At 38.1% G+C, this 9,446-nt stretch overlaps 1 pseudogene; it reads left to right on the top strand.

Annotated features, from left to right (window-relative positions):
- The first annotated feature begins 1,959 nt into the window (after positions 1-1,959).
- Positions 1,960-2,057, top strand: LOC140852259 (small nucleolar RNA R71; annotated as a pseudogene).
- Positions 2,058-9,446: the final 7,389 nt, after the last annotated feature.

Raw genomic sequence — 9,446 nt, forward strand, 5'->3', positions numbered from 1 at the left:
TTCAACATGACAGGAAGAGGCTTTAGTTCTAGAGTAGGTGGTGCTTCTAAGGATGGTACCAGAGGACTTGATTGAGTTGGTAATTATTCATACTTTACAGTCCAAGGGGGAGTGGTGCTAAAATTGGGAGGTTCTAGCAAAGCATGTATTTCTTCAGTGTATCCATCGATATCAAAATTATTCATTGCAAAATGTGTTAGACATGCCTGTAAAGAATCTGAGTTGAGTAAGGTAAGAGCTTTATCTTCTACAACTTCCTTTAACAGGTTGATCTCATTATGGTCGTACGTAGGTGGTCCCTGAGATGCATTGAAAATATTCAACCTCAACTTCTTATTTTTGAAAGATACATCCATATCCTCGGTCCTATAATTTATACAAGCATTAGCGGTTGCTAAGAAGGGTCTACCTAGGATGATCGGTATTTGGCTAGGGTTGCTGCCAAATTCCATATCCAGCACAAGAAAGTCAACAAGAAAATAGAATTCATCTACTTTTACCAACACATCTTCCAGCATTCCACGGGGTACTTTAATAGATCGGTCTGCTAGTTGTAAGATCACCGTCGTGGGTTTTAACTCTTCAAATCCAAATAGGTCATATACAGAGCTCGGGAGAAGGTTGACACTTGCACCCAAATCTAATAATGCCTTCTTAATCGTGAGGTCCCCTATGACACAAGAAATAATTGGGGTACCTGGATCTTTCAGTTTGGGTGGGATAATTTACTGAAAAACTGAGCTGGTCTGCTCAGTTAGGTGGACTTTTCTTGGTATCTGTGCCTTTGATTTTCATTTCTGTATACACAGGTCCTTTAGAAATTTGGCATAGGTCGGAACTTACTTAATGGCATCCTGAAGGGGTAAGTTTATCTGGACTTGTTTAAATAGTTTCAGTATTTCATTCATTTTTATACCCTTCTTATCAAGAGGCAGAGGAGATTCTAAAGCACTAGAAAATGGAGCCTTAGGTGCAGGTGCTGAGTTAACAGGTTCTTTCCTCTCTTCAGGTTTCTTCTTTTCTGGTGTAGCTGGAATTGATTGCTCTTGTTGTTGAATTACTTCAGGTTGATTTAAGATTTTTCCGCTTCTAAGGGTCATAATCAATTTGGCATGTTCGGAAAAAATTTCAGGACCAATGGTGCTTTCAGCCATGTACTGTCCTTTTGGGTTATTAATAGGCTGACTGGGTAATTTGCCTTCTTCCCTCCTATTGAAAGCTGTTGCTAGCTGACCTATCTAGGTCTCTAGCTTTGCTATTGATTGCGTATGGGAGTGAAGGAGTTGGGTATTCATTTCTAGTCCGTTAAGTGTTTGCAGCACCTTTTCTTCGAAAGCCGAGTTATGAGTACTCGGGGTGGGTTGAGGAGGGTTCTGGTATTGTGACTGAGATGGATGTCTATAAACCGCATCTGGATAACCTGATCTTTATTGCACTGGAGGAATCACTGGTTATGATTTTCATGAGAAATTCGGATGGTTTCTCTATCCTGGATTGTACGTACTAGAATAGGGGTTGTTCCCTGGACTATGAGTAGTTTGGGCTTGATGGACTTATTCTTGTACATATTCAGAAAATTATGGTGCAACTGGACAATCATTCACACAATGAGTGGGGCTCGAACATAATGCACATATATCTTGCATCTGACAAGATGGAGAAGAGGAATGTCCCATACTTAATAATTGATCTATCTTTTGGGACAATTCATCTACTTTATGATGGATATCTATTGAATTTCCTACTTCATATATTCCACCTCTCTTTGGGTTTAACATGGGTTTATCTCTAATGGAGGCAGACATATGATGTAATGAATTTTCACTTAAAATTTTAAATAGTTGCCATACCTCTTCCTCACTTTTGAGCATGAATGTTTCACTGCATGATGCATCAACCATTTGTCGATGTCTTTCAGATAGCCCATCATAAAAATATTGGATTAACTGCCATTTGGGTACAACATGGTGGAGATATTTTCTAATAAGATCTTTTAACCTCTCTCATGTTTCATGAAATATTTCTCCATCTAATTGGGAAAAACTAGTTATGATTTTTTTTATTTGATTAGTTTTTCCTATGAAAAAATATTTTTTCAGAAACTCTCCTTGCAGCTGGTCCCAGGTTGATATAGTCATGGAATCCGAAGTATGTAGCCAGTATTTGACTTTGTCTTTAAGTGAGAAAGGAAATAATTTTAACCTAAGAGCATCATCGGAGAAGTTGTGAATATTGATAGTTGAGCATATCTCAAGAAATTCTTCAAGATATTTATAAGGGTCCTCATTACTAAGTCCATAAAATGAAGGTAACATTTGGATTATACTGGACTTAATTTCATATTGGGTGACCTTCACAGGGGGCACTTGAATACAAGGAGAGTAAGTATATGTGGAAGGAGTAAAGTACTCTTTCAACTACCTAGGTGGATCATTCTCCTGATTTCGTTCCATATTTTTACGTCTGTTGGCTCTAAAGGTTCTTTCTATTTCTGGATCAAAAGATTGAATTTCTGATCGTAACGATCTACGACCGAGCATACACCCTACAATTATATTTTAGAGCACACACGAAAAATTTTAGTTTTTTTTTATTTAAATAAAGTGAGAAAAGAATGAAAGAAATCTAAAGAGAAGAACCTAAGAATCTTAAAACTATGAGAAGGGAGAAATTAGTTAATGTTTAGGTGTTAATTACAATCAAATTAGACAAGCATGTACTTTCTATTCTAGGGTTAACCTAGATCTAGACAGCTCTTAACTTTCAAGGCCGCCTTTGAGCACTCCAAGCTCAAGACTGACTAAATGACTCGACCAGATAAGTGTCAGATGTGGGAGGTTCCCTGCTCATTGCTTTCCTTATACACCAACTGAGTTGGCCAGGTCAGTCAACGAAACCAATTGAAAATCACTTTCTTTAACCACTTGCCTTAGACACCGAGCAATTAACCAATCTGCACTCAGTTCAACTCTAGAGCTTTCTTATCCTATTGAGCTCGAAATTTTTAGGGCTGACGTCTAGTTAATTTTAAAATTAAGGCTTGGTTTAATACAAAATGAAGGATATAATTTTTGGGCCAAAGAAAGATGATCAAATCTCCATCTTATTTGATTAATGGGTTATTGTCCTTAAGATTAATTATGGAGATGAGATGCAACAAACCAAGATATCCAATCTTTGTAATTAGCATACAGTCAAGACTAAATTAAATCAATTTATTTCTCTTTTCAGATTTTATGATTAAGTCTCTAATTTTCTAAATGGTTTATGAGGTATCAATATAGAGATAATTTTTTTTTATTTTTTTAAGTAATTAAAATAAAAAAATTTAATTATATTAAAAGTTAACTCAAGAATATAAAGAAAATAAACTAAAGCAATTCAGCAAGTAAGCAAATATTTATAATATTTTTTTTAAAAAAAATTAACCATACCAAGATCTCCGACAACGATGCCAAAATATGATGCACATCGTCAGGGCACCAAAAATAAATCTAATTCTAATTTACTACGTAGCTAGGGTGAATCAGGATCATTTCACAGGAATCTTGAACAATTATTTATAATTAATAAAAGAAAGAGAGGATTGATTTTAATTAATTACTAAGAAAATAATAATTTAAGTTTAATTTATGAAAAAAAATTAAATAGAAAAGAAATCTCAAAAATTTAGAATCCATCGTGTAAAACAAATTCTATTTTCTTTTACTTTTATGTCGCAATGATGAGATTTGTAATTAAGAAGCAGCATAATTTACCTCGAATAGGTATGAATCATATCCTTGAATTATGGCTCGTCCGTCCAGAGTATAGATTACCTTAACTCAACTACCAGTTAGAAACTCGAACTTGAAATGTAATGATCTATCTTTCCTAGCATGTACCGTATCTGTAGATCACGGTACGTTTGTGAAAAGTATAAGTCATACACGTCGAATCTAAACCTCTAAAGAAATAAGAAAGAATATCAAATGAGCATGAAGCATAAAATAATTCTTTATTTAATTGTATAGAAAATAAATATAAGATAAAGAAAATAAATCTGTGTTGCAGGCTTCATCGTCTTTCCGAGTTGGAGGAGTCTAGCCTTCCATGGAACTTTAGCGCGCTGACATCCTGGGGTTGAGCAGATGGATTGTTTGGAAGGTTGGAGATGGAAGAGGGGGGGCTGGTATGTGATGGATGGTGGAAGCTTTTTGGATGTTTGGAGGGTTAGGCTAGATAAAATATGGAATGAGAATGATAGGAGAAGAGACAAAGAATGGCGGTGTCTAGCATGTCTCCCCCCTTTCGTTCCTATGGTTTCTCTTTAAATAAAAATCCAAGCCGCGTCTGTATCACATCAAAACTTCCACACTGCATTCCCGCATCTATTCTGTAGTTCACGCGTTGGTTCTGCAGTTCACGCATTGGTTCCACATTCCAGGTGTGTCCGTTTCACATTCTGCATGGTTTATGCATTGCACGGCTCCCTTTCTCCCATATTTATTTGAATGCTTGCAGCGTCCGATCAACGTTCAAGTATTTTCGTGGGAAGAAGCCATATAGCTTTTGTTGGTACAGCATGGACCACGTGGAAGAAAACTAGAAGCCAATTAAATGCTTTGTTTGGAACCAACTCACAGCACTCACTTTACTCCTCTTGGAGCATTAAATATACCATGGGCTTTCTCATTTAATGTTATGGTTTTCACTGAAGGCGAGCTTCAAGCCTTGAACGGCATGCACCCATGTTAGCTTTGGTGGAGCTTTGGTACTTGAGTTTTGACTATTTAGACATATTTGGGTCTCCATTAATTTCCTATAAAATAAATTAAATAACATCAATTCTCAACTAATTAATTTAATTCATGATATATTTAAGGTCTCTAATACATATCATAACGAACATAGGCTTTGATACCACTGATGGAAACCAGCAAGAGTTTCATGAATATATTTTAAAACTTTTCAAAATTAATCATAGTGGAATAACTATAGATTAATCATATTAATATAATCATACATATGTTCTGATCATTAAACCATCTATGCTAGGATCTATGATATAAAATATTATGCATAAAAATCTAAAAGCCGAAAAAATATAGATCAAATCTATGTGATCAAAGCAATACTGTAGATCATATCTACGATAAATCTGAGTTCAGAACTTGATATCTGAGTGCGGATAACTGATCACCGCAACTGTCAATCATGGATTTGAGGTTCTTCTGATTACTCGCAGCTGCACAGGATGTCCGATCTCTATAGGACGTCCACATGAAGTCCTGACGCTGATTGATCTCTCCGAAAGTGCTATCTCGCATAGAGATCTTCTTGATAGTTGATGTTCACACCTCTTTCAATCTTTCGGACTCTTTCGAAGCCGAAGGCAAAAGAAGAAGATGAGGTAGTGGTGGAATGAGGGAGGAGAACTTTCTTCTCTCTTCATTTTTCTACTCATCCAAAATCCTAGATTAGAATCTAGGTCACTCATCCAAGAGGAGCTAGCTCCCCTCTATCTCACATGCCAAAATAGAAGCTCACCCCAATACCTCACGCCCCACCAAAATTTTTCTCGATGAAATCTGATATTCCATGCACAAAAAATTAGCCCTTTAAAATGGTGACAAAGGGAGAGGTGGTTTGGATGAGATAGAGTTGGCTTGATTCAAAATCAAACCTAATTCAAAGTTAAATTTCAAATTCAATTTGATCTAAGATAATCCTAACTACTTGAACCTTAACTAGAGTGGGCGACCAACCTTTGAAAGGTGTGCAAACCTTCACACCCATATCAAATCAGCATGAGGAATGGCATGGGGTTGGGTGGTTGGCACAATGGGCAAGTCCAATCCGATTGGACTCAAACTTGATTTAATTAGGTTCTTATCCAAATCTAATTTAGTTAGACCTAATTAAATAAGAGAACCTAATCCAATTAGACACTCAACCACTTCAATTAAATTCTAATTTAATTAAAAGTTAATCGAATTCAAGTCATGATCAAATCAGGAATCAAACATCCTATGTGATTAGGTTATCTTATAACCTAATCAGATCAGACCTAATTGAATCTAATTCAATTAAATTTGATCCGAACCTCATTACTCAATTAAATTAAGTTAATCAGCAATCTAATTGCTACTTAATCCTCTATTAATTTACTAACACTTAGCAAATTATTTTATCATAATTTTTGCATAAGGTTAATCATCAATCATATTGACGATTATACCTTTAAACGATTCTTAATCGTTGATCAGCCATCTGATCAGATAGAAACTTCTTTTGTATGTGACCCCATAGGTTCGAACCTAAGATAGTAGCATGAAAATAAATTTCTATACTAATCGAAGTAACCATCTAGCAATGGTACCCGACATTCGAATAGGCCGAATGATTGTAAAGCAACATTCAAGAACCCTTGGCATATGGTTACCGTATAATTCATCCCTTTGACCCTCAGTGCCCAGGATGACTTCAGAGTTAAACTATCAACTCTTAGTTAGTATATCTATAATGTGTCTCAACCTCATAAATTCTGTGACTCCTCACAAGGACAATCCTGATCAAGATTTTGTTGAATTGAAACATAATATAGCATTAACTTCTGAAACTAAGAGTGATCAATTCCATCTTGATCACACACCGACTTCGTAGGTACTTGATTGTACCCAAAAATCTTCTGTCATTGAATTAAAAATTTAGATAGTCTGGCATAAAAGTACAGTGAGTTATTTGCAAGTCATCTTGATGATCTCAATTCGGAGGGATACTTATACCCATATCCTTCGTGAGCTACTCTTGACAGCAGAGTACTTCGAGCTAGATCATGTTTAGTGAAATGTACTATTATATTTTACTTGCATGCCATACCAATATCTCCACCTCTTTGTTTATAAAGATAACCAACCCATATGGCACACAACGATCTATATTTGATGAATGTTATTGTCCTAGTTAATAATGCATTATTTGGTTACGAACTAATTTAAACACTATATGATAAATCCTTATTTATCAATTAAAAATAGTTCTAAGGACTTCATCATAACACAGGAGTTTAATAAAGAAGATACATAATTTATGATGAAAATATCAAATAACTTTTATTAATAAGTAATTCATATGTAATTTACAATGAGCTCAATTGTCAACAGATTGATAATTGACTTTAGGATACATTTTTCAACACTCTCCTCATTCCTCAGTCAACTCGTCATGGGTATCTAGCGCTCGATCGAGTATGACTAGGTGGGACGACCTTCTTAGAAAGTGATGCTATAATAATGACATGCCAAATCCTAATCTCCACAGACTTCTCCAACTCTATTCATTGTTAGAAACTTCATCTTTTAATGGTACGTGGACACGACAGCTCAGCGCACGTTTAAGCCTGATCGATCGAGGATGGTGTTGTAAGCTAAGGATGCTCAGACAATCAAGAAATCAACCTGAGTAGTAGACCGGATGGAGAATCAATCGGCCTTCATAGGCAAAGTAATGACTCCTTCGACGGAGATAGAGTCCTTGGTAAATCTGACAAGTGGAGAGTCCATCCTCCCTAACCGATCATCCGATACTCCCATCTTTGAGAAAGCATCATAAAACAAGATATTAGCAGAGCTTCCATTATCGATTAGGATGCAGCATACATCATAATTTGTAATATTTAAGGTTATAACAACCGCGTCATTGTGCGAAAATTGAATTCCTTAGGTATCCCTTCGATGAAGGTAATCAGCTCCCTAATCCTTTGCCTCTTCATTGCCTCCTCATCCTCGCTGAGTCCTCCAGCTCCACGCCCTCTAGTAATGGCATTGATTATGCCGACTGGGGGTTGGTCTTCTTGTAGCCCTACTTATCGTGGTTGCTTTGCCGGCCGAGGGGATTTCCACCATCGTCTTTCTCACCGCTCCTGCTTTCAAAGGATAAATCGATCGAGACAACCATGCATGATAAAATTTTTGACCTCATCCTGGAGTTGGATACACTCTTCTGTGTCATGGTCGTGGTCGCGGTGATGCAGATAATATTTATTCGGATCCCTCTAATTTAGGAATGTCTGAAGTCTCCTCAGCTCTAGGAGCTATCTCCTTATTTCCATTAGCATCTGAGTCCTAGGTGCATTCAGTGGAGTGAAGTTTGTATATCTCTTTGACAGAGAGGCGCACCGATCCCTTCTCTAAGGGCTTCGAGGTCGGTGGTTCAGAGGAGGGGCTCCATTTTTCCTCTTCTGAAATGGGGACCTGAAGCGCTGATGGATTCTCTCCTCCCACCTCGGGGAGCACTCCTTATTTTGCTCCCTACCACAACATAACCGACAAGGGTATCATCTTCGATGAAGACGTCTTCCGTACAAGCATACTTCTCTGCTTGAGCCAACATATCAGGATACTTTCGAGGATAGGTCTTTATTAACAACTTCTTGAGGTCATCCTTCAGAAGTCCGTCCATCATCGTGGATATCACGATGAACTGATTCAGATCTTAGACCTCCAGGGTCGCCGCATTAAAGCAGCTAACAAAAGCTCAAATTGGCTCTTCTTTTTTTTGCTTGATGGTATAGAGGTAGTCGGATCGCTTTTACTGTCGTCGGTTGTTGATGAAGTGGCCGATGAAAGACTAGCTCAACTCTTCAAAAGAATGGATCAAAGTTGGTTTCAAGTTAAAATATCAATGCCGAGCCACTCCCTTTAGAGTAGTGGAAAAAGCTTGACAAAGGATGGCGTCAGTCGCTCCATGGAGGAGCATCACCGTCTTGAAAGTTTCAAGATGATCAACGAGGTCGGTGGTCCCATCGTAGATCTCAAACTATAGAGCCTTAAAGTGTCGAGGGAGCGGCTCCTGCATAATTCTCAGAGCAAAAGGTGGGTCATTATTGAACCCATCATAGGGTGCCGTGGGGATGTTGCGACTTGCATTTATCCGCTCATCGATCTCTCAAAACTGCCTTTTAATAGCAAAGTCCCTGGCAGTGCAGGCCTCGGAATGTTGGGGAGATCGGTGACCAGGGGTTGAATCGTGCCTTGATCGAGGACTTAGAGATTGTCGTCTTTTTGGTTTCCGAGTTTTGAAGCGGCTCTATCGGGTCTGCCTCCTCTTCGAGCTCTATGGAGGCGCTCGTGACTGTTCTAGTAGTGGCAATGGCTGTGAAGCCAGATTTGGTAGTGGAGCCACCGAAGGAGGCGTGAGGACAACCTAATCAGGTTGTGGCATCGTCGATGGAGGCGCAAGAACAGTTTAGATTGCCTGAATGTCGGCCGTCAGAGTTTGAACATGTTGGAAAAGCAGGTTGAATTGGTCTATCATGACCAACGCTGGCTGGGCTGGCAGAGGAGTTCCGATCACTGATGGCTGCACTTGGTTATTAGCTTGACTCTCTGCCGATCGGGAGGCAGTGGCGTTGGTATGACAAGATGAAATTCTTTTTGATGGCATGATGTCTTGGTGCTCTCGAT

This window comes from Elaeis guineensis, chromosome 10, assembly GCF_000442705.2.
Source record: "Elaeis guineensis isolate ETL-2024a chromosome 10, EG11, whole genome shotgun sequence".
Lineage (NCBI taxonomy): Eukaryota > Viridiplantae > Streptophyta > Magnoliopsida > Arecales > Arecaceae > Elaeis > Elaeis guineensis.